The 19,361-nt window shown below is 38.6% G+C and overlaps 1 long non-coding RNA gene across 1 annotated transcript in view; it reads right to left on the reverse strand.

The window, feature by feature from the left end:
- Window positions 1–19,361, reverse strand: part of LOC118898433 — a 113,635-nt gene that overhangs the window by 75,641 nt on the left and 18,633 nt on the right. The window lies entirely within an intron of this gene.

The following is a 19,361-nucleotide window of genomic DNA, read 5'->3' on the forward strand; positions in this document are numbered from 1 at the left end:
AGCCTTTCTGCCTTTTGCCATTTCATTACACTGCAGTCAAGTCCTGCTTCGCCATGAGCCTTTTGAGACTCAGTGCCACTTTCAAGGAAGTGCAGGGAAGCGGGGGGATAAAGTGTGGTTGAAGGCAACACTCCCTCCCCTCCTTAACTCATGGCTTTCACCATCTGCCAGCCCAACTTTCTTCTCTTTCACTGCCATCCCCTTCCTCCCAGGATCCTAGAATTCACTGTCAATATCCTGATGCCATCTCTTCCCTCAGCTGTGCAGGCTTCAGTGAGACTAAATTTGGGGGATGTTCCTTTCTAAATTTTACATTGTCTCCGTGAGTCACATGACCTGGAAATGAGAGTCTAAAGTTAGAAGAGGATAGGTAGATAAAGACGTAATTGAAGTATAAAAAACAGCTATCCAAAAGGTAGCTACCAACCTTCACATATGACAGTTTGGGGTTTAGAATTGTCTTACAGGAATAGAGTTCAATGTCTGAATGAATATGGGAGAAATTTTTCCAAAGGCATTAGGAAGGGAAAGAGTGTTTCCACAAAGACTGACAGCATACTGTTTCTTAATGCAACTCCGTGAAACCACAAATAAAACAACAAAACAAGCAAGGACTTTGATGTGCTTCTGGATTTTCTTCAGGGATGGATGTGGACGACAGGCTTGTTAACAACAACAAAAAGATGGCATTTCAACTCTAACTTGATGACTGATTTCACTCCTGCTAAAATGCTCAGACATCCTTTCCCCAGCCCCATCCATCTCTATGAAGCAATAAGTTCTACTGAAAGCTCTGCTGAAAAGCAAAAATATTCCTGAGAGTTACCTTTAAAATATGCAGCACCCTTCCTTAAAGCAGGGGGTCAGATGCAAAATATTTCTTCACAATGCAAACAACAGATCTGTATCTAAAATAAGCTGGTGGTTTGGTTTTGTTTTTTTAATCCGCTTTATAAATTATCAAGAATAAAATCCCTGCCTAGATTCCTCTCACTGCCTAGCACCTATCCACAAAATATATACTAAAAATAAATATTAACTGCTCTTGTATCTACAAATAATGTAATAAGAAAGGTAAATTTGAAGCTAAAAATTCATAAGGCATATATCAAAGACAAATTTAGTTGACTTCTGGTTTATGCATCAATTCACAACATTCAAATCCTTCATCCATTCAACACTTATTAAGTTCCCACCATGTTCTATGTACTACAGTAGACAAGACAAACTGGAAACTCATCCTACTTTTATTGATATTAAAACCTAACAGAGAGACATATAATTAAGGTGATAAAATGATACAGTATACTATAAGGGACTGATAAATGCTTCAAGCTGCCCTCAATTTACTAACAGCCTGTTAGATTTGCCTGTTTTTAAACTTCCTAAAAGTGAAATTATGCAATATTTTTTCTTTTGTGAGTTTTGTCCATTTTGTTGTGTGTATTTATAAACCATTCATTTCCATTTATCAATGGTATTCTATTATACAAATACATCACAGTTTATTTATCTAGTCTACTATAAGTTGACATTTGAGTACTCTCCAGTTGCCTCTATTACAAATTATGCTGCTATAAATACCCTGTGTATTTATACACAGGGACACAGGTATACATTGCTGTGGAATTGCAAGGTCTGCCTTCTTTACTTATTGTTTGTAACATTGATACTTTCAAACAGAGCAAATTTAAGATAGGAATATGTAGGAAATCACAAGAGAACAAAAGGGGTAAAAATACATCCTATAAAGAACAGCTGGACCCAAATGCAAACACTGTTTATTAAATTGATTATTAATTCTTTCACCATGAGTCCACCAGATCACATATCATTTAGGAGAATGGTCTTCTTTCTGGAAACTCTTTATTAAAAGTACAACATGAACCTATTTCTGCTTTGCAGTTTGATTAAGTAAAATTTTAAAAAGAATAAACCCTTTATTCAATTTTATCTTTCAGATAATTTGCTTCAACATTAAACAAACCATCATACTGTGAGTGGCTACATTAATGCTAAAAAGAATGTACCAAGAGAACCTAAAAGGAAACAGTTGGAGAAGAGATGGCTCTTGGTTTTCATGAAGTTTGAGAGTTTGAAAACTACAAATCGCTTCAAGAAGAACTTTAAAACCTTTCCTTTAAACAGGCCTACATAACCAAATCACTGGCAACTGTATTTCTGAAAATATTTCACAAGACTTGCATAATTTGAAATATATGGGTTTTATGGATTGTCTGGGCTCTGTGCCTGGAATTTCTCCCAGCGATCATCTCACGTTTTTATTCCTAGGATCAATAACGTCAGCAGATGTTAAGACTTGTTAGCCAAGTACAGTGATTTAAAAGGAAAGAAAGAAAGAGGAAAGGAGGGGGATGGAGGGAGGAAGGGAAGGAGAGAGAGACAGGGAGGGAGGGAGGGAGGGAGGAAGGGAGGAAGGAAGGAAGGGAGAGAGGGAGGGAGAGAGGGAGGGAGGGAGGGAGGGAAGGTGGAAGGGAGGGAGGTAAGCATTTCAATAATCCCCCAAACCAGTAACTCAAAGGACAGATAGATTTTTTTTTATAAAAAGAAGTTGTAAAAGAGTGGAAGCACTTGAACAGTAACGATACAAAACATTTTACTGAATAACTAGGTTTTAGTTAAGAAATACAACCAGCTCTAAATCATATGCACCATTCCATAGTCTTTCCAAATCATCCTAAAATATAATAAAAGACCAGATATCAAAACGCTTCATTGATAAACAATTCTATATTGCTGATAATATTTCTCCAGATAGGTGAAGAGACTTCATTCCCTGAAAAGGAATTAAATATTCTTTCAGGTCTTCAGTGATTAAAATATCTTTCTCAGGAATAATGTTACTTCACTTACCAGAGAAAAATTTAATGAACTATCAACTGGAAATCCACATGGAAAAAATAAATCTAGATACTACCCTTTCACAAAAATTAACTCAAAATGGATCATAGACATAACTAAAACACAAAACTATGAGACTTCTAGAAGATAACATAGGAGAAAATCTCAGTTATCTTGGATTTGGCAGTGAGTTTTTACATGCAGCACCAAAAGCATGATCCATGAAAAAAAAAAATTGATAGGTAGAACTTCATTGAAATGAAAAAAACTTCTGTTCTGTGAAAACACTGTTAAGAGAATAAAAAGCAAGTCACAGACTGGCAGAAAATATTTGCAAAACATATCTGATAAAGAACTTGTATCTAAAATGTGCAAAGAACTCTCTCAAAACTCAACAATAAGAAAAGAAACAACCCAATTAAAAAAGGGGAAAAAGATCTGAATAGACACCTCAACCAAGAAGATATACAGATGGTAAATAAGCAAATGAAATGATGCTCCACATTATGTCATCAGGGAATTGCAAATTAAAACAACAAGATACCACTACACACCTGTTAGAATGGCCAGAATCTGGAAGACTGACACCACCAAATGCTGCTGAGGATGTGGAGCAACAGGAACTCTCATTCACTGCTGGTAGGAATTTAAAATGGTGTAGCCACTTTATTTTTTTTTTTTTTTCCCTTTTGAACATCTTTATTGAAGTATAATTGCTTCACAATGGTGTGTTAGTTTCTGCTTTATAACAAAGTGAATCAGCTACACATATACACACGTTCCCATATCTCCTCCCTCCCGCATCTCCCTCCCTCCCACCCTCCCCATCCCACCCCCCCAGGCGGTCACAAAGCACCGAGCTGATCTCCCTGTGCTATGTGGCTGCTTCCCACTAGCTATCTATTTTACATTTGGTAGTGTATATATGTCCATGACACTCTCTTACCCTGTCACATCTCACCTCTCCCCCCTCCCCATATCCTCAAGTCCATTCTCTAGTAGGTCTGTGTCTTTATTCCCGTCTTGCCACTAGGTTCTTCATGACCTTTTTTTTTTTCCTTAGATTCCATATATATGTGTTAGCATACTGTATTTGTTTTTCTCTTTCTGACTTACTTCACTCTGTATGACAGACTCTAACTCCATCCACCTCATTACAAATACCTCCATTTCATTTCTTTTTATGGCTGAGTAATATTCCATTGTATATAGGTGCCACATCTTCTTTATCCATTCATCCGATGATGGACACTTAGGTTGGTGCAGCCACTTTAAAACACAGGCAGTTTCTTACAAAGCTAAACATACGCTTACCATATGATCCAGCAATCGTGCTCCTAGGTGTTTGCCCAAATAAGTTGAAAACTTTTGTTCACCCCAAAACGTGCACACAAATGATTATAGCAGCTTTATTCATAACTGCCAAAACTTGGAAGCAAATAATATGTCTTTCAATTGGTGAATGGATAAAGAAGCTGTGGTACATCCATACAATGGAATATTATTCAGCAATAAAAAGAAATGAGATATTAAGCCACAAAAAGACATGGAAGAATTTTAAATGAATATTGTTAAGTGAAAAAAGGCAGTCTGAAAAGGCCACATACTCTATGATTCCAACTATATGACATTCTAGAAAAGGCAAAACTATGGAGACAGTAAAAGATCAGTGGCTTTCAGTGGTTGGGAAGGGGAGGGAGAGAGAAATAAAGTGGTAGAGCAGATTTTTAGGTCAGTGAAACTATTACGTATGACGTGGTAAAGGTGGATAACAATATGCATTTGGCAAAACCCATAGAATAGTACAGTAGAAAATGGACTTTAGTTAATAATAATGTATCGATATTGGTTCATCAATTTTAAGAAGTATACCACACCAATGCAAGATGCTAAGAATGGGGAAACTAAGGGGTGAAAGAGGATGTATAGGGAACTCTGTACTTTCTCCTTAATTTTTCTGTAAGCCTAAAACTACTCTAAAAAAGTCTGTTAATAGAAAAAATTAAATGAACAGATTGGAACTTTAATGCAGTTAAAATATCTGAAAATATACTATAATATGATGAAATAGAAAACAAAAGAAATTGCACTTGAATCCTGAACTTAAGATGCCTGGTCTACACAGACTTTCTTTTCCAGGCAGTATCAATAGTAATAATAATAATAATAACAATAATGATGATGATGATGATGGTGGTGGATCAGTTACTGTGCATTTACAGAGTGCCAGGCACTACGCTATAGATTTTATGCATTTTCTAATTTAATCCTCTCATAACCTTATGAGATATGTACTGTTACTCTTGTTTTTCAAACAAGGAAATGGGAACTTTCCCAATTTACATAGCTAGTAAATGGTGAGCAGGTATACACCCCACTATGCACTCTTAACCACAGTGGTGCTACTTTGCATTTTACTGCAAAGGGAAGATCCAATAAAATTACATGAACATGTCCCAAGGATTCCAAATTTATCAGAATAGGTCACTTGGAAAAAAAAAAAAAAGCAGGGTAAAAATGGGCTTATCTAAATTATGGGTTTTTTTTAAAAAAAATCTATCTGTGACCTACATATACTTTACTATACTTGCATAAAATGAAACTATAATCTCTAATTTTCTCCAAGTAGCCTTCCTTGCAAGCAGAGAGCAATGCTTTCATGGCCCAGAAATTTACTCAAATGTTCCTTCCAAGAGAAAAAGAGAGGTCAGTTCAGTTACAGCAAGTAATAGGCGTGCGGGCCAAGGGGGCAAGCCCTGGGCCAGGAGGGAGGAGACCCGTGTTGTGGTCCAAGCCCTGCCACTCCTGTGCCCAGCACATCTGTCTCTTGGGAACTGGACTTAAAGAAACTGATAAAATCTCTGGGTACCTTCTAGTTCTCTGATTGGTGCGTGTGTGACCTTGAGGATGATTAATTCTTCTGAAGGAGGAAAACAACTCAGTCAAAAGGCATGAAGAAATTATGATAGAGTGTGGAGTTTCAGTTCCATTTAGGCAAGACTGCCTTATGGGTCTGAGGCATCCAGTGGTGGGTCTGAGGTCCTGTGGCAGAGACTCTTGCCATAGACAAGTCTCAGAGGAACAGAATAGTCAGATTAATTATACTGTGTCAGTATTAGGAAGATGAGTTCCAGTTGGTGTCTCAAGGGATTCTGGATAACCAGGGCCCTGTGCAAAACTGAAAAAAAAAAACCCAAAAAATCTGGCCTGTGCTATGTTTACAGAGGAATCTCCCTCCTCCTATCAACGACCTCCACCGCTCCACTGCCTACTCCCTCCCCCTTCCCTTCCACACCTCACCGGGCATTCCTCCCAGGATGTCCCTTGAAGTTCCCTACGTGCTACAAAATATTCATCTCTTCCTTTAAAAATGCAGTCTCCCTGCAGCTCCTCTAGGATTTAGAAGGGAAGCAAACAGATTAAAATGAATCAGACTACAGTATAAATGGCTGAAAGGAGCTTAACCCTTCCAGGGTCAGTATTTGCATCTTTAAAATGTTAATATACATAAACCTTTCAAAAGTGGAATTTGGATAAGTAAGAGGAAGTTTTGTGGGCTTTAAAAAATTGATTAATTTTTAGGAAAGGAAATCGCATTATTCTAGGACATCCTGCCTTTATTACCCATATTCGACCTTAGCCTAGCAAATCAGAAAAACAAAACCAGACACCAAGCAACCCACCACTCTACTTCTGAAAGATTGCTAATCCAAATCCATGTCACTCTGCAAGATGCCAGGGTCTATATGTTCTGTAAGATGCCAGGGTCTATATGTTCTGTACGCTAACATTTAAGTTGCTAGCCTAAATTGTCAAGTATACATTTTATGATAATCACCACATTCTACACTAATAGTCAAAGCGTCTACGAATTACAGATGTGCTTAGAGAAAATATTCAAGACATAACTGCAATTAATTTTTGTTGCATGAGTAAACGAACCATGCCAAGAGCATAAGTGATTTTGCTGACATTACCGTTAATAAGACACATTTTATTCAGCCGAAATTTCTCTGGTTTGGGCCCAAAATAACAATGTTATATAAAAAGTTTCTCAAAGTTATTATATGGCTTCTCTGAAGTCTGTACAACCCATTATTTCACATTTCGCTAAGTATATCACCCTGGACACATTGAAACATATATGTATATGGACATGTATGTACATATATATTAAACAGTCAGATGCTTTGTGCAATTTTCATTTATTTAGATGCAACTGAACATTTGTCTACCCTTTTCACTTTTTCAGTCTTTTGTTTCCCCAAATGTGCCCATATTTTGACTATCTCAGGAGAATACAAAGGAAAATCATGTAAATAGAATGATCTTTCTCTTTTTCTTTGAAACTATTTCAGACCTCACAAATAAGATACATGAAAAGCACTGATCTATAGAAGATGACTACCTTAAAAAAACAATGAAAACACACAGTATTTTCTCTCTCTCTCTCATACACACAGTATCCTGCTAAAAAATAGTATAAAATTCTCAGGTATAAAGTTAAAAGATTAGCAATTAGAGGGGAAAGTATTAATGCTAGAATCAAAACAAGAAGAGAATTATTATTTCCATGGTCCTTTAAAGTTCTACGAGTGTACTGATACCCACTATGCCATGTTCATGAAGCTGCCCTATTTACTAATGGTTAGTATCTACCCTGCTATCTCATTAAAGCTTAAAGTTAAAGATGACTAATGGTGTTTTTAAAGCTTGGAGGTACTGAATATATCTTTTTACACAGTTTTGACTTTTAAACCATGTTAATGTTTTACATATTAATAAGTTAAATTTAAACAAGAAAGGATGGAGGAAACTAAATTTGATTTCAAACAGAAACAAATAAACCTAACTGTATGTCAAACAGACAACATAATGATACAGAAGAAAGGAGGTAACTTCTGAATGTAGTACATGACTTTACATCCTCAATGAAATATATTCTAAGGACAAAAGAAGAGTGGAGTGGTCTTGAAACTAACGAGTTTATTGTTGGTACTGGGATTGGTGTAGCAATTCTAAAATTGGCGGGGTGGGTATTGTAACCACGTATTAGTAAATATTAATATATTGATGTTGGGAACCAGAGTTTTCTCTGTGGGAGAAAGGAGATACAGATACAGGATGGGAAAAGGAGAAAAAACGCTGTCATGTTGGACTGGAATTAAAGGTATTAGTAAGAACTTATGATTCTCTGTGTGGGTGTGTATGTATTTATTAGCCCTGTCGACTGAATGGTTCTAGAAGCAAAGACACCCTCACTCTGAAAGCAATGCTACCCTGGTAGCAATAAACACATCTAGTTCCAAGATGTTGGTTTCTAAATACCATTCTCCACTAAAATAAACCAGGACATTTGGGAGAAATCACTTTTTCTTGGTCTAGGGAAGAATAAGTACAAAGTAAGCCTGAAACCTCTTACTATGCTGGAGAAAAAGGAAGTGCTCAAAAACTGATCAAAAATGACAGCTTGAAGGGGCTCTCACTAGTCAAATTTGGGACAATTATAGCATCAAGATGTATAATGACAGGAATGGATTATAACATAATAAATTTTTTAAAAATCCTTGAGTCCATACCGATTTTTTTTAAAGGGGGTAGGAAGAGGAAAAGTTTTCTTTACAGAAGTAAGCCAACTAATGACTATAGAAGTACCAAGAGAAATAGAAAGTCATCGTCTTCACAACCACCATAGTAATAACAGGTTCTGGAAAGATGCATCTGTAGTTGCTAATATAATTAGATGAAAGGCTATTAGGAAACAAGATATTCATGAGTCTCAAAGTATCTCCCCCCAGATTATTTATCGATTGCAAAGGGGAAAAGATACCTTTACAATGGGGAAATCTGGCAGATACACCTTTACCAGTGATCGAGTTTAATGTCATCAACATTAGGACAAACCAACATCATGAGCCACCTGATACACACCTATGGAGCATTCTTGACAAATATATTTAACCTAAATCTAATCATGAGGAAACTTTAGACAAACCCAAATTGAGAGAGATTCTGAAGAACTGGCTCATACTCTTCAAAAATATCAATACCCTTAAAAACAATTTTTAAAAAAAGGCCGCTGCGGGGACTGTTCTGAATCAGAGGAGACAAAAGAAATATGACTATCAAAGAATCAGCCATAAAGGCCGTGATTGGAGCAATCTGGAAATTTTCAATATAGGCTGCATAGTAGATAAAAGTATTATATTGTTAAATTTCCTGGCCATGATCAGATAGATGCGGAAGTATTTAAGTTCACGGTGAAAATCATAACGTCTGCAACTAACATCGAAATGCTTTAGCAAAACAAAACAAAACCAAGTGTGTACATAGAGAGAAAGGAGATAAAGCGAGGGTGGGAAATTATTGCCAATTGGTGACTCTACATGAGGGGTTTTGCAACTTTTCTGTATATTTGTAATTTTTCTAAATGAAAAATTGTTGGGGGAGGGTGGGAACCCTTGAGGTAATTAATGGGACACTTTTATACATGTTTTGGCCCCAGAGCTCTATACTCCCTGTTATTCAGGTAGGGCCACGACCTCACGGGGTATGTAGAAATTAAACAGGTGCACCACAGTGCCCATGCTGGTGGGTAAGGGGGCTGGGAGAACCTCAGGAAAAGCCTTTGGAGTGTGGCACTTGCTGGAACACGGATCCTTCCTTACTGTGGTCTGCAAGGCCCTGCAAGGCCCTGCACTATCTGCCCCCTTCAGTTCTCAACTACTACCTCTCCTGCCCATATACGTATTTCTCATCCCTACTTTCCTTCTTTATTCCTCATGACCTTCAAGCTCCCTCCTCCTTGAACTTGTGTTCTCTGTGCCCTCTGCTCGGGAAGCTCTGCCTCCAGATGCTTGTACATTGCAAACTTCGCATCATGTAGGTCTTGGCTGGAGTGTCCTTCCTGACACCAGCAGCTCTAGAGTGACCCCTTGCTCCCTGCACGCTCTCTGAGAACATCTTGTCTAAAGTTGTTCTTCATGCACTCACTCCGTGGCACAAGTCAGAAATCATCATATTTATGTATTTATTTATTAGTTTGTTATCCATCCTCCCATGAAGGGGCCTCGTCTCTCTTGGCCACTGCTGTAACCCAGTGCCTCAGTTGGTACCTGATGTACTCCATAAACACTTATGGACTTTATGGACTGATGGTGCTAAAACACTGCACAACCCTGTGGATTAAATGCTGTATTGCTTCCCCCGAATATTTGCATTTAGAGCAGTAAAATAAAAATGCAAAATAAGGGAGTTTGAGTCGATAGCCTCTCTCCTATTTCTCTTTAGATTATTCCAAGATACCTGAATCAATGCTCTTGTGTTTTCTAATGAAACAAAAGTATATTTGCAAACAATCACATATCATAGCAAACTGGATCTTCCTGTCCTTGTGACGATAAATGAACAGGGGATGTAACTGCTGCTTTGTTTGCCTCCAGCACTCCAGTCACCAGCCAGAGGAAAGCATTAAACAATCGAAGGTGGGAACCTATTCTGCCTTTCCACTTCATTAAATCGTATATCATTTTTACATGTGAGCTGCCAGGCTATAAATCATGTAAGACAGAATGAGAGCATTTATTAAAGGGTCAGCTGAGCATATAATTTTGAATTCCTAGGCATCCAAAAACTGAGATTGACAATAAATATGATAAAACCCAGAATCATTTGCTAACTAATAAAGCAAGGATTTTCAACCCGCTAACTTGCTAAGCCACATTTTCATATTTAAAAGAATCTATATTGAATATAATTCTTATATGGTAATGAACTTTGAGTCATTTATCCAGAGTACTTCCTAAAATATACTTAGATTTTAATATTTTTTTTTTGGTAAGGATTACAAGGTTAAAAAAATACCAGTGAATAGTGTTCTCATTTCAGATTGAAGTTCACTCTTGAGATAGGTATTTATACAACATCTTTCCTCCAGTATGTTCAGGGAAAGCAGGTTAGTAGAAAGAAAGTCCATTTGTCAAGAGGGAAAATGAAAATGGAGTTCGACCACGATGGCCAAGGTCACTAAACAAATCAGTAACTGTTCTGAGAGCAGAACCTGAAGAGACAGATGACTCACGGCGGTTTTCCCTCCTCCAAATACACTGTTTCATCTAAAAGGTATTTTGAGGGTATTCAAGTTTATGCATTTTACATTTGCATTCCTCACAACAAAGAGCTTTCACATTAGAAAAAAACTCACTATCTTACTTAGACACTATAATAAATATCAAAACTATTTTCCTACTTTTAAAGATCTTTATGGTTATAAAATAAGGCTTGAGATCTAACACACTGAGACAGCACAGCCAGGTATAAATACTAGGTTACAGTTTTTAAAAGAAGAAAGGTGCTAACTTTCTATCATTACTATACTTTAATAACCTAAAAAGTAGGGTGCATTTTCAGAGTCTTGCATTAGGATTAGGATTTTATCAACTTTAAGTCTACTTCAGAATTACAGCTAAAAGAAACTAAAATATTAATTGTTAAATATACCCATAGTTTATTTACTAATTCTTTAAAAATATAAATCTCCAATATTTCCTGTTCAAGTCCCAGGGTAGAAAAAAATGTTTCCCACGAGGTGGGAATTAGTGAGTTATACAGATCAAGGTTCCAAAGCTGTGCCTGTTTTTAAACCCTCTTTCTAAAGAACATGATACACATTTCTCTCTGTGATCAAGTATAGGAGGCACAGAAAAACAAAACAAACCAAAACATAGCTTGGACAACATATTCAAAAGATTGCTTGGATCTTTTCTAACCTTATGTCTCCCCATGAACCACTGATTACAACAACACTGATATTTCAGTATGTACAAAACAAGACAAACTTCACAGCAAATCCTGCTTGGACAATAGATTTATCTTTTTTACCTCTCATACCAAAGTCTTCATGCACATGGAGTACCTCACTTCTGATCACGTGGAAAGTGTGGTAATTATCCTTTGCTACACCTCACCCCAGCATCACTGTTATAATTCATAGGGTTCCATCCCCTCTGCAATTCCACAGGAAATGCTTATTGCATTGCCATTTCCAAAAGAAGACTCCTCAGGAAAAGGAAAGCACATGCTTTTATGGGATGTTAAGCTATATATAGATAGATGTATAAATATCTGTATGTCTAGATCTACAAGCAAAAAATAGTGAACAAGAATACTGGAAGCCTCATGATATCCCTAGTCTGTCATATTTGAGCACTATTCACTCTTCCCTAACAAAATTTCAGTAATTTGAAATTTTTTTCATGGCCAGAATCATGGAAGGTGGAATTAACTTATATAAACCTACCTTTAAAGTGTATGTGTGTGTGTGTGTATATATATATATATATATATATATATATATATATGTATACACACACATATATACACACACATATATACACACACATATATACACACATACACATACATATTTATGTATATATGTTTTTGCTTCAAAGAAAAAGAATATTAACCAATAAGAAATAGACTAAGAGCTAAATATCAGTTATTATTGTAAACAGAAAAAAATGCATTTTGCTGTTCCTTGCAAATTTCACACTGAAGTCCTTTCAGCTTCAGTGCTATATATTCTCTCCTAATATAAAGAACACAAGATACTGTAAACCATCTGGAGGAGGAAGACTATCTAAAAATGGCATTTCTACCTGGATTCTTCAGGGAGAATTCCTCTCCTGAAGAAGATTCTCCCCTGACTCTAGAAGAGAACTGCTTAGCTATAGTCAGTTAAGAGCTTCTTTTACTGGAAAATTCTTTGGGGGCTCTTTAAAGAGCAGCTGCAAAAGCTGTAGTCACTGAGCCATCTAATGATTCCTATGTCTGCCGCTCCCATTAACCTTCCAACACACCTAAACCCATGGACCTCGCCAGAGAAAACTGTGTGCAGATGGAGTCTTTCCCACCCCCCAAGCCAACTCAGAGCTCTTGTCTGTTAATTTTCATGGAAAATCATTAACCAATGAAATGGACATTTTTCCAGACAATGGAACACAAGAGAAATGGTCTTTCTTTCTTTTTTTTTTTTTTTAAAGAAATTCACGTTCTTTTATTTATTTATTTATTTATGACTGTGTTGAGTCTTCGTTTGTGTGCGAGGGCTTTCTCTAGTTGCAGCAAGTGGGGACCACTCTTCATCGCGGTGCGCGGGCCTCTCACCATCGCGGCCTCTCTTGTTGCGGAGCACAGGCTCCAGACGCGCAGGCTCAGTAATTGTGGCTCACGGGCCCAGTTGCTCCGTGGCATGTGGGATCTTCCCAGACCAGGGCTCGAACCCGTGTCCCCTGCATTGGCAGGCAGATTCTCAACCACTGCGCCACCAGGAAGCCCCGAAATGGTCTCTCTTGACTAGAAAATGAATACTATCCTTACTCAAAGTTACCTTTAAATTTAATATTCCATTTTATAATTTTATGGTACCATTTGAAATGATATGAGGTAGAACTCAAAAATGGACATTTTATGATGTGTCTCTGTTTAATTCAACTCTTTATCATGTAAATCCTTACCATTCACAGACATTCAAAAATCTACTTAGGTGTTTCAGATGGCCAACTATAGCAGCTAGGGTCCCAATGGAAAAGAAATGCAACATTCAGTTTGGGAAAGTATTTGAGGAGGGTTTATTTTTAAGAGACTATTTACAAGCATATAATCAGGGTACAGAGGAACCACAAGGAGATGCAGGAACCAGGAGTTCAAGCAGAAGTGGTGTTATCACCACCAGAGAGATGGCAGTTACCCCAACATGGAGAGGAGGAAAGACCATGGGGGAGGTCACCTTAAGAGAAGCAGTGACCAGCACAGGGCACAGCCAGCCTGCGGTGCCCTTGCAGGGAGGGATCCAGGGAATATGCACTCTGATGTCACTCTCCTCCCTCCCTCCTATCTCCTGTCAGCATTTTCCATTAACCAAACCCAACTACAAGACAGAGGTCAAGGGATTCCACAGATTCAGTCCATACAGGTCAGCCTCCCAGAGCAGAGAACCAAGCAGACAAGGGTGAGAGAGGATCTGGAGGAACAGAAGACCCCCACATAGGCAGAGACAGACCACACACTCTCTCATTCTAAGATTAGATTAAATTACAATATATTTATAATACATACAGAGTCAAGGCATCCGCCTGAGGCAGGAGCAGATGCAAGGCCCCCAGCACAGCTTGACTTATCCCCCAGAGTCCCTAAAAGCACACAGCACATAAGCACTGGCTGTGCAAGTCAAGATCTCTTGAGTAAGAGCTGCTCATTTCTTGCCACCCCAAGTTAAATCCATATTCAGGAAGATTTTACCAAGGGCCTCTGAACACTATGCAAAGGAGTTTGGGTTGTCTCTGTACAAAACTGAGTCATAGAAGTTCTTTGATCAGAGCAATGCCATGATTACACCTTTGTTTAGAAAGATTTCTTTGGTCACTTTGTGGTGTTAAGATTAGAAGAAGCAGTGAATGAAAGCTAGGAGACCATTTAGAAAGCCATTACAACAATCCAGGAGAGAGATAAATCCAGTACTGTCATTTTGTGTTTTATATTTTTTAAAAGCCCTGGTGCCTAATACTTTGTGATATATAAAGAAAGATACAAAATTTGTTCCTTCAATTTTGAAGTTTCTACATTCTCTCACTGATTTCTCTTGCTTCTTTACCTCCTGGGACCAATCATTCATCAAGTCCTGTTGAGCCTAACTTTTAACATCCCTAGAACCTATCCTCTTATCTCTGCCAATGTTTTGATAAAGGCCACATTTATCACATAGACTAGCATTTCTCAAAATACATACAAGCCATCCTTAGGGATTCCATGAAAAAGAAAAACTTTCTGGTCAAATACTTTGTGGAAGTCCTGGGATAAACAAATTTAAATAGTTTCTTTATGCCACTTGTGAATTCCTAGAGAAGGGGACCACATGCATCACTTCTTCCTTTTCATAAAAAATCTTGTGACTCTCCAGGGACAATGTCACGCCTCAGAATATAGACTGCAAAATGCTGACATGGATAAACTAAGGTTTTCTTTGCATTTCTGTAAAACTTCATTCAGTCTGCTGACTATTCTGTATTTATTGCCCCCAGGACAGAGATTACATAGCATAAAGCAGAGAAAAAGGTAATCAATTCTTACAGTTTGTTTCAAATGTTAGGGGAACTCATGGGCAACAGATTTGGAGGAATATGATGAATAAGAGCAAAATTTTTACATTCAGACTAGATGAAAGGAAGGGAGAGGGAAACAATCAAAAGGTACGCAGAGAGTTTTGACTTAAGTGGGTACCTGAAAAGGGGGCCCAGGTCCCATCCCACTTAACAGCCCTACATTGACCCCTGATGGAGGGAAAGGTAACAAAAAACCCAGAAGGTTTGGTGGAGCTAAGAACCAAGGGAATCTCTGCCTTCCTGGGAAGATGGAGCCCTGGGAATAAAGCAAGACTTTGTAAATAAAATGGCTGAAACGTAATTTCATGTCTATGCTGGAGTTGCTCAACCTTGGCACTATTAGCATTTTGGGCCCAATAATTCTTTGTTGTGGGGACAGTCCTGTGCAGTGTAGGATGTTTATCAGCAACCCTGGCCTCTACCCACTAGATTCCAGTAATGTAATCTTCACCCTCACCTTTTGGGACAACCAAAAACATTTCTAGGCACTGCCAAATGTCCCGGGGGGCAAAATCGCAGTTGGGAACCACTGCCCTAGGTAGACGGAGTCCCAGGCAGCCTCAAAGAGTTTCTTACAAGTGTAGTATAGGTTGTGAACAGCTGAATGAATCATTCTGGAGGATCCAGAGCCACCTGCATGGACAATGTCCTAGAACCAGATGGGATGAAGAAAAACAAATGCATGGTGAAAAATGCCAGAGAGGACTGATCATTCCCAAGGACAAAATGGTACACTCCCCATAGATGCCCCCGCATCATACTGCATTGGTTAAGAATGAAGATACTGGCACATACTAGGAGGCAGGCTATCTGGGTTCAAATCCTAGCTCTAATCATTAAGAGCTATTTGACTATGGCAAATCACTCAATTTTCTGGGTCTAATCCATAAGATGGGGGTAATAATAGTACATGCCATACATAATTACTGTAGTAATTAAATGTGGTAAATTTTTAAAGGTCCTGCTCTCGCCATAATTAAGCTTTGAATAAGCAGTGGCTTTTACTATGTATACAAAACACTCCCCTGAAATTTGATCTAATTCAGAGGAGAGTGAGTGACCCTGAATTAAAACTAAATTTCTACCATCAAATCAAATGAGGCTCACAATAAAAACTGAAATTCATATAAAAATGAACTTATTTTTACATTACAAATTTGTGTTCACAAATTTCTTCTCACTACATTGGCCTCTTTGTATCCAGTCTGACATTCTCCATCTCCACCCCTCAATGTATCTTCATACCACCACTGTGGTCATCCTTTTAAATCTCAAATCTGATCAGATAATGGGTTCCTTATTATCCATAGTCATGGTCACACAGAGACACGTCAAGAGTTCAAGGCTATGTGGGGAAGGGCATGGCATGAGGGTCCACTGGGTTTCTGTGTAAGATTTTATTCTAAAAATTATGGTGATTTCCCTGGTGGTGCAGTGGTTAAGAATCCGCCTGCCAATGCAGGGGAAACGGGTTCGAGCCCTGGTCCGGGAAGATCCCACATGCCGTGGAGCAACTAAGCCCATGCGTCACAACTACTAAGCCTGCACTCTAGAGCCCACGAGCCACAACTACTGAGCCCGCATACCACAACTACTGAAGCCCATGTGCCTAGAGCCCATGCTTGGCAACAAGAGAAGCCACAGCAATGAGAAGCTCGTGCACCGCAACGAAGAGTAGCCCCTGCTCGCCGCAACTAGAGAAAGCCTGCACGCAGCAACGAAGACCCAACACAGCCAAAAATAAATTAATAATTAATTAATTTTAAAAAAATTATGTATACTCCTAAAAGATGTTTGAAAATCATTGGTCAGCAGAGATTCCACCAGATGGCAGTCAAGGCCACCCATGAGCAGTCCGTACCCATCCTTCCAGCTGCTCAACAACCTTGTGATCCAGATGAAGAAAGTCACTGGTACAGAGTACGTGTGCCACGAACTTCATAGTTTTGTACATGCTATTTCACCTGCTTGGAATGCTTTTCTGTATCTCCTACAGACAGGAAGTCACTGAAGGGCCCTTTTCCTGGGAAACATGCTCAGATTTGCATTTTTGAAAGAAATCTCATGTACTCTGGTGCTGGGGGGCCTGCTTCATGTACTGTAGGATTCCTTACTAAGGCTGGTAAGGAAAATACCTAGCATCCCTATGATCACATTCTCCCACAAAGTCCTGGGGTGCTCCAAAAGACAGAACATTGGCTCCACCAGCCTTAGGAAATCAACTCTCCTTTTCTATTCTTTCATATTTTCCTGCTTATCCTTCCCAAAAGTCCCCACCGCTCTCCCCTTATAGGATCTAGTCCCTTCCAAGAGACTCTAGAACACCAGAGCCAGTCTCTCTTCTAGTATGGGCAACTTCTGCTTTCATCTCTGCTATACCACTCTCCCCTGAGGCAAAGAGAGCACAGAGTTCTGGAAAGGGGAAAGATGTGCACATCTAGAGTAAAACACAACTGTGTCACAGTGAATCACCATTCCACCTGCATGTGTGTCTCAGTGAATCACAGCTTCTTTCTTCATACTTTTCTTGAATAAGTTTAGATTAGTTTTGTGGTCAGAAAAATATACTATTAAAAACAAGTCCAATTGGGACACCCATCTATGTTGAAGCACCCTTCTATAAGTTAAACCGTGATATAGAAAGCAGTACCTTGCCCAGTAGCTGCCTTGTCCCTTTTCCAAACCTTCAGCATGGTTCGTTCAGTGATGAAAAATACTGCTCTTTCCTCAGGAGGGTCACCATTCATTGCCTTCATCTGTGCATCCATGTTCTACCGTTTCAGTTTAATGCCACAGCCCATCAGATCATCTCCTCCTCTGTCCCATTTGGCAGCCCGTCTCGGGACTGCTGCTGGTCTTCCATCTGTCAAACTCAATCTATCTTCAACATAGAGGCAGGGCCTGGAGAGTGGGCTGAGTGAAGAACAGTGAAGGCAGACTGGTTTTACCCTGGATTTGATCTACTTTGAAGGGAGAAGGGGTCCTAATAACATGGAAAATTCCCTAGCAGGGACTTGCTTCCTGGCTTTGAGAGAATCTGGTTAGAAATGGGCTTCCAGCTTGGAAGATAACAACCCCATACAGTGAAGAGCTTTTGCAGTGTCTGCCTGGTTACAAGGATTCCTCTTAACCTCCAGCAAGAGGGGCGTGAGGGAGCAGCCGTTCTGAACAATTCTGTACAGTGTGCCCATACTCCTTGCTACAGTGGACTGGTCCAGAGAGGATGCCTGGTCCCAAACCAATCAGATGGAATGGAATATGCTTGCATAACCTCCTTGAAAATGGACACCAATTGAAATTGCCTCTTCCATTTGCTAGTTGTGTGACCTAGGGTGAGGCATGTAACCTCTCTTGACCTATTTCCTCGTCTGTGAAAAGAATAATTGGAACTACATGACGTTTAAATTTCCTTTCTGCTCTTGCATTACGGTTGTCATGAAGCAGGTAGATTCTAGAGTCAGTGAGGCCTGGGTTCAAGATCATGTTTTGTCAGGCACGAGTCTTATGACCTAGAAAAGTTCCTGGAGTTCTGAAGTATGAGTTTCATCATTTGTAAAACGGGAATGATGATAGTGCCCACCTTGTTGTTAAGTGATATAGTGCACGTAAAGTGCTTCAACACTACCACACAAAGTAAAGCAGCCTATGGCCTATGGTTGCTATTGTTATTGTTATCTCTACATGGAACATAATGTGAATTTTTTTAAAAAGGAAGGAAAATAAAATTGATTTTTTTTTAAAAAAGGAAGGAAACCAAGGTGAAAACATCATAATTGTTCAATTAAAGGAATGATTTGAATAAGAAGATCAAACCAGTTGGCTTAATATTAGTGAAAAGAAGTGAGGGGATGAAGGACAAAGAATCAATATGACTTTCCAGGCATGTAAACATATACAGGATGTTTAATTGTGGTCTAAAAACAAAAGGTAACACTATTTATGTCAAGTCCTATCACTCTCAGAACTTAAAAATTTGATAACAAAGAGTTCTCCAAATACAAACAGCATTGGGTAAAATTACAACTCTCTAATGAATGACAAAATCTGTAAACTATTCAACTTGAAGAACCATGTTGAAGACATATATTCCATTGTCTTTCTTTGTAACCTTGTTTTGGTGACATGTACAATATCCATATACCTGGGATATTCCTTTTTTCCTATGTCAAGAGCATAATGCTCACTACTCCAAACCACACAAGATTGATCATCTCAGATCCAATTGATCATCTCAATCCAGAAACTACCCTAACACACCTAAATGTGGTAATATTTTAAAACTCTCCTAAGAATAAACTAGGATGTCTATTACAGAATATTTTTCTGTACATAGATGGT

The sequence above is a fragment of the Balaenoptera musculus genome, chromosome 7 (genome assembly GCF_009873245.2).
Source record: "Balaenoptera musculus isolate JJ_BM4_2016_0621 chromosome 7, mBalMus1.pri.v3, whole genome shotgun sequence".
Lineage (NCBI taxonomy): Eukaryota > Metazoa > Chordata > Mammalia > Artiodactyla > Balaenopteridae > Balaenoptera > Balaenoptera musculus.